A 7,137-nucleotide genomic window follows, 5' to 3' on the forward strand; every position below is an offset into this window, starting at 1 on the left:
CACCCCACCCCACCCCCCTGACCTGACCTGACCTGATGACCCTGTGTGTTGGTGTTGACCTGACCTGGTGACCCTGTGTGTTGGTGTTGACCTGACCTGGTGACCCTGTGTGTTGGTGTTGACCTGACCTGGTGACCTTGTGTGTGTTGACCTGATGACCCTGTGTGTGGTGTTGACTTGGTGACCCTGTGTGTGGTGATGACCTGGTGACCTTGTGTGTGTGGTGTGTTGACCTGGTGACCCTGTGTGTGGTGTTGACCTGACCTGGTGACCTTGTGTGTGTGGTGTGTTGACCTGGTGACCCTGTGTGTGGTGTTGACCTGACCTGGTGACCTTGTGTGTGTGGTGTGTTGACCTGGTGACCCTGTGTGTGGTGTTGACCTGGTGACCCTGTGTGTGGTGTTGACCTGGTGACCCTGTGTGTGGTGATGACCTGGTGACCCTGTGTGTGGTGTTGACCTGGTGACCCTGTGTGTGGTGATGACCTGGTGACCCTGTGTGTGGTGATGACCTGGTGACCCTGTGTGTACCTGGTGACCCTGTGTGTGGTGTTGACCTGGTGACCCTGTGTGTGGTGTTGACCTGGTGACCCTGTGTGTGGTGTTGACCTGGTGACCCTGTGTGTGGTGTTGACCTGACCTGGTGACCTTGTGTGTGTGGTGTGTTGACCTGGTGACCCTGTGTGTGGTGTTGACCTGGTGATCCTGTGTGTACCTGGTGACCCTGTGTGGTGATAACCTGGTGACCCTGTGTGTAGCTGGCCATGCAGTGTGCAGAATGGCAACTGGCACCTGTCTTCAGCCTTGACACTCTGCCCAACTAGTGTAAGCCATGCAGACCCCCTTTGGCACTATTCCTGTTTTGTTATCATTCGGATGAGACAGCATCAGTTAGCACTTAGCACCGAAAGAGTTGTTCCTCGCAAAATCTTGTAGAAAAATCTGCTGTGATTTGGGGGGAGGGGGGGGGGATATTCTGTAGTGACACGCTTTTCCTGGGGAGAGCAGCATGAATTTGTCACAGAGAAATCTGTCATGTCAAAATGTAATGTAACACATCACAAAACCCCAGCAAAACAATAAATGCAAGGACGTGAAATTAAACTGAAAGAAAATATATTGACATGTAAGTTAGTGAAATATGATTCCTCTTGATGAGCTCGGTGTATGTCACGGCAGCCATAACAGATTGTTTTCCTGTGAGCAGTTGGGAGATGATGGAATGAAATTTGAAATGGACAGTGGAAGCTGAAATTGAAAGGAGGCCGATCAAAACCCATAGGCGCTTAGATTCAGCCACCCATACTTACGCAGCAATTCACGGTTCCCTCAGAGTCCTGGAAGGCTGGAAAAGTCTTAGGAAAAACAAAAAAAACATTTCCAAGTTTGGAAAAGTCCTAGATACCAGAGTTTACCCTGCGTGGTCTGGAAAAGTCCTAGATACCAGTGTTTACCCTGCGTGGTCTGGAAAAGTCCTAGATACCAGTGTTTACCCTGCGTGGTGTGGAAAAGTCCTAGATACCAGAGTTTACCCTGCGTGGTCTGGAAAAGTCCTAGATACCAGAGTTTACCCTGCGTGGTCTGGAAAAGTCCTAGATACCAGTGTTTACCCTGCGTGGTCTGGAAAAGTCCTAGATACCAGTGTTTACCCTGCGTGGTCTGGAAAAGTCCTAGATACCAGTGTTTACCCTGCGTGGTCTGGAAAAGTCCTAGATACCAGAGTTTACCCTGCGTGGTCTGGAAAAGTCCTAGATACCAGTGTTTACCCTGCGTGGTCTGGAAAAGTCCTAGATACCAATGTTTACCCTGCGTGGTCTGGAAAAGTCCTAGATACCAGTGTTTACCCTGCGTGGTCTGGAAAAGTCCTAGATACCAATGTTTACCCTGCGTGGTCTGGAAAAGTCCTAGATACCAGAGTTTACCCTGCGTGGTCTGGAAAAGTCCTAGATACCAGTGTTTACCCTGCGTGGTCTGGAAAAGTCCTAGATACCAGTGTTTACCCTGCGTGGTCTGGAAAAGTCCTAGATACCAGTGTTTACCCTGCGTGGTCTGGAAAAGTCCTAGATACCAGTGTTTACCCTGCGTGGTCTGGAAAAGTCCTAGATACCAGAGTTTACCCTGCGTGGTCTGGAAAAGTCCTAGATACCAGTGTTTACCCTGCGTGGTCTGGAAAAGTCCTAGATACCAGTGTTTACCCTGCGTGGTGTGGAAAAGTCCTAGATACCAGAGTTTACCCTGCGTGGTCTGGAAAAGTCCTAGATACCAATGTTTACCCTGCGTGGTCTGGAAAAGTCCTAGATACCAGTGTTTACCCTGCGTGGTCTGGAAAAGTCCTAGATACCAGAGTTTACCCTGCGTGGTCTGGAAAAGTCCTAGATACCAGAGTTTACCCTGCGTGGTCTGGAAAAGTCCTAGATACCAGTGTTTACCCTGCGTGGTCTGGAAAAGTCCTAGATACCAGTGTTTACCCTGCGTGGTCTGGAAAAGTCCTAGATACCAGAGTTTACCCTGCGTGGTCTGGAAAAGTCTTGCGATTTGATCACGGAAAAATAAGATAAAGCAACAGCAGTAGAAGCACTAAAAATGAAATATTGATGTCACCCCCTGGAAATGGAATATGGCTGCTGTGAACGGAGTAGTGGTGAGAGAATTGGAGGGTACAGGACTGAATCCCACACTCGCCAGATTTTCTGCACCTCCACTAGATCTTGATTGGTGGTCTGGGCTCAAGTCATTCAGATAAGACAGTAAACAGAGGCCTATGTGCAGCATGCACTTAATGTGCCTGGACTTTAGTCTCCATGTTTTGTAGTCCCATATTTGGACTTGTCTACCTACCTCCCCCTCCACTAGACCATGAGTGGTGGTGTGAGTGCTAGTCTTTCGGATGAGACTGGATAATGAAGTCCCATGTGCAGCTTGTACTTGGTGCATGTGAAAGAACTAAGGCAGTGAAAGGGTTATCCCTGACAAAATTCTGTGGAAAATCCACTTTGACAGTAAAACAAATGTACCTGTAGACAGCCATTGACAGTAAAACAAAGCACCTGTAGACAGCCACTCTGACAGTTAAACACCTGTAGACAGCCACTCTGACAGTTAAACAAAACACCTGTAGACAGCCACTCTGACAGTAAAATACCTGTAGACAGCCACTCTGACAGTAAAACACCTGTAGACAGCCACTCTGACAGTAAAACACCTGTAGACAGCCACTCTGACAGTAAAACAAAACACCTGTAGACAGCCACTCTGACAGTTAAACACCTGTAGACAGCCACTCTGACAGTTAAACACCTGTAGACAGCCACTCTGACAGTTAAACAAAACACCTGTAGACAGCCACACTGACAGTAAAACACCTGTAGACAGCCACTCTGACACTAAAACAAAACACCTGTAGACAGCCACTCTGACAGTAAAACACCTGTAGACAGCCACTCTGACAGTAAAACACCTGTAGACAGCCACTCTGACAGTAAAACACCTGTAGACAGCCACTCTGAGCCACTCTGACAGTAAAACACCTGTAGACAGCCACTCTGATAGTAAAACACCTGTAGACAGCCACTCTGACAGTTAAACAAAACACCTGTAGACAGCCACACTGACAGTTAAACAAAACACCTGTAGACAGCCACTCTGACAGTAAAACACCTGTTGACAGCCACTCTGACAGTAAAACACCTGTAGACAGCCACTCTGACAGTTAAACAAAACACCTGTAGACAGCCACACTGACAGTAAAGCACCTGTTGACAGCCACTCTGACAGTAAAACACCTGTTGACAGCCACTCTGACAGTAAAACACCTGTTGACAGCCACTCTGACAGTAAAACAAAACACCTGTAGACAGCCACTCTGACAGTAAAGCACCTGTGGACAGCCACTCTTAACAGTAAAACACCTGTAGACAGCCACTCTGACAGTAAAACACCTGTAGACAGCCACTCTGACAGTAAAACACCTGTAGACAGCCACTCTGAGCCACTCTGACAGTAAAACACCTGTTGACAGCCACTCTGACAGTTAAACAAAACACCTGTTGACAGCCACTCTGACAGTAAAACACCTGTAGACAGCCACTCTGACAGTAAAATACCTGTAGACAGCCACTATGACAGTAAAACACCTGTAGACAGCCACTCTGACAGTAAAACACCTGTAGACAGCCACTCTGACAGTAAAATACCTGTAGACAGCCACTATGACAGTAAAACACCTGTAGACAGCCACTCTGACAGTAAAACACCTGTAGACAGCCACTCTGACAGTAAAACACCTGTAGACAGCCACTCTGACAGTAAAACAAAACACCTGTAGACAGCCACTCTGACAGTAAAACAAAACACCTGTAGACAGCCACTCTGACAGTAAAACACCTGTAGACAGCCACTCTGACAGTAAAACACCTGTAGACAGCCACACTGACAGTAAAACACCTGTAGACAGCCACTCTGACAGTAAAACACCTGTAGACAGCCACACTGACAGTAAAACACCTGTAGACAGCCACACTGACAGTAAAACACCTGTAGACAGCCACTCTGACAGTAAAACACCTGTAGACAGCCACTCTGACAGTAAAACACCTGTAGACAGCCACACTGACAGTAAAACACCTGTAGACAGCCACTCTGACAGTAAAACACCTGTTGACAGCCACACTGACAGTAAAACACCTGTAGACAGCCACTCTGACAGTAAAACACCTGTTGACAGCCACTCTGACAGTAAAACACCTGTAGACAGCCACACTGACAGTAAAACACCTGTAGACAGCCACACTGACAGTAAAACACCTGTAGACAGCCACTCTGACAGTAAAACACCTGTTGACAGCCACTCTGACAGTAAAACAAAACACCTGTAGACAGCCACTCTGACAGTAAAACACCTGTAGACAGCCACTCTGACAGTTAAACAAAACACCTGTTGACAGCCACTCTGACAGTAAAACACCTGTAGACAGCCACACTGACAGTAAAACACCTGTAGACAGCCACTCTGACAGTAAAACACCTGTTGACAGCCACTCTGACAGTAAAACATCTGTAGACAGCCACTCTGACAGTAAAACACCTGTTGACAGCCACTCTGACAGTAAAACACCTGTTGACAGCCACTCTGACAGTAAAACACCTGTAGACAGCCACACTGACAGTAAAACACCTGTGGACAGCCACTCTAACAGTAAAACACCTGTAGACAGCCACTCTGACAGTAAAACACCTGTTGACAGCCACTCTGACAGTAAAACACCTGTAGACAGCCACACTGACAGTAAACCACCTGTAGACAGCCACACTGACAGTAAAACACCTGTTGACAGCCACTCTGACAGTAAAACACCTGTAGACAGCCACTCTGACAGTAAAACACCTGTAGACAGCCACTCTGACAGTTAAACAAAACACCTGTTGACAGCCACTCTGACAGTAAAACACCTGTTGACAGCCACTCTGACAGTAAAACACCTGTTGACAGCCACTCTGACAGTTAAACAAAACACCTGTAGACAGCCACTCTGACAGTAAAACACCTGTAGACAGCCACTCTGACAGTAAAACACCTGTAGACAGCCACTCTGACAGTAAAACACCTGTTGACAGCCACTCTGACAGTAAAACACCTGTTGACAGCCACTCTGACAGTAAAACAAAACACCTGTTGACAGCCACTCTGACAGTAAAACACCTGTTGACAGCCACTCTGACAGTAAAACACCTGTTGACAGCCACTCTGACAGTTAAACAAAACACCTGTTGACAGCCACTCTGACAGTAAAACACCTGTTGACAGCCACTCTGACAGTAAAACACCTGTAGACAGCCACTCTGACAGTAAAACACCTGTAGACAGCCACTCTGACAGTAAAACTAAACACCTGTAGACAGCCACTCTGACAGTAAAACTAAACACCTGTTGACAGCCACTCTGACAGTAAAACTAAACACCTGTTGACAGCCACTCTGACAGTAAAACTAAACACTGCACTGTGCTGACACACTCTTCCTGGGTAGAGCAGTGTGAAGTTCACACAGTGATGTTTTGTGACAAACAGTAGTACAATATCTGGTGCAGTGAAAACCCACTGGTTACTTACCAGTGATCGTGGCAGTGGCATCTTGTGAACGCAGAAGAAGAAATATAGATGTCAAGAGAGTTTGTGGGGTTTTTTTCAGGAGCATCATTTAAACAAAACAGTGTATGAAGTTTTCATATGTTCTCATACTTGGAAAAAACACATTGATGATAGCATTAAGCCAAGATGAATTACCTCATTGTCAGTGCGACAAGTGATCACCACCAGTTTTGATGGATTTGTAATAATTCTGTAGTGTGTGCGCTTGCATTCTTATATATCTGTCTGTGACTTTGCTTTGGTGGTCTTGGAAAGTGTGAGGCAGGGAATTGAAGGAAAAAAGCAGGGGGGGAAAAGTGTGGAATTTTGTTTGCAGAGACTTGTGGGAACCTGAGCCCCATCCTTCCAGAGTCTCCCCCCCCCCAACCCCCACCCCGTACACCCCCCATCCCTCTCCGTCCCCCTTGCATGCACGCACAACCGCACACCAACCTCGACCTTTCATTGGAGTGAAATTACATCAGTGTCAATTTGTTTGTTTTTCTGTGGTTTTATTTGTGGATATATGTATATATATTACTCATTTTCTTTCTCTCTTTTTTTTTTTCATTTTGGAATGATGAATGAGAGTTTTCAACCATTTCTTTTTCTTTTTGTGATTGATTTGCTGGTGATTTTAGCTTTTGTGATAATAACATTGTGTTGACTTTGGGGGAATTGGTCCGATTTACTTTTCATTTGCTTGCCCTGCCCTCCTCCTTTGGTTTGGTTTTTTGTTTGGTTTGTTATTCTTGTTTTCAGAAATTGTATAGAAGTTGTAAATTGAGTGTAATATGTTGAGCTTGATTGATTGATTGATTGATTGGATTTGTAAGCTGTGTACATAGTTTGCAGCTTTTGTGGTAGGGTGGTGAAGGGGTGTGTACTAATTTCTGTTGAGGCGGTTCAGATCTTGAGCAGCACTGATGTTCCAACATTTTTGCAGTTATCCATAGCATATTGAAGTGTGTCACTGTGTGTGTGTGTGTGTATGTTTGTGTGCGTGCGTGTGT

The 7,137-nt window shown here is 46.2% G+C and overlaps 1 protein-coding gene across 8 annotated transcripts in view; it reads left to right on the top strand.

The window, feature by feature from the left end:
* Positions 1 to 7,137, top strand: part of LOC143288304 (coronin-1C-like) — a 70,651-nt gene that overhangs the window by 42,547 nt on the left and 20,967 nt on the right. The window lies entirely within an intron of this gene.

The sequence above is a fragment of the Babylonia areolata genome, chromosome 12, assembly GCF_041734735.1.
Source record: "Babylonia areolata isolate BAREFJ2019XMU chromosome 12, ASM4173473v1, whole genome shotgun sequence".
Classification (NCBI taxonomy): domain Eukaryota; kingdom Metazoa; phylum Mollusca; class Gastropoda; order Neogastropoda; family Buccinidae; genus Babylonia; species Babylonia areolata.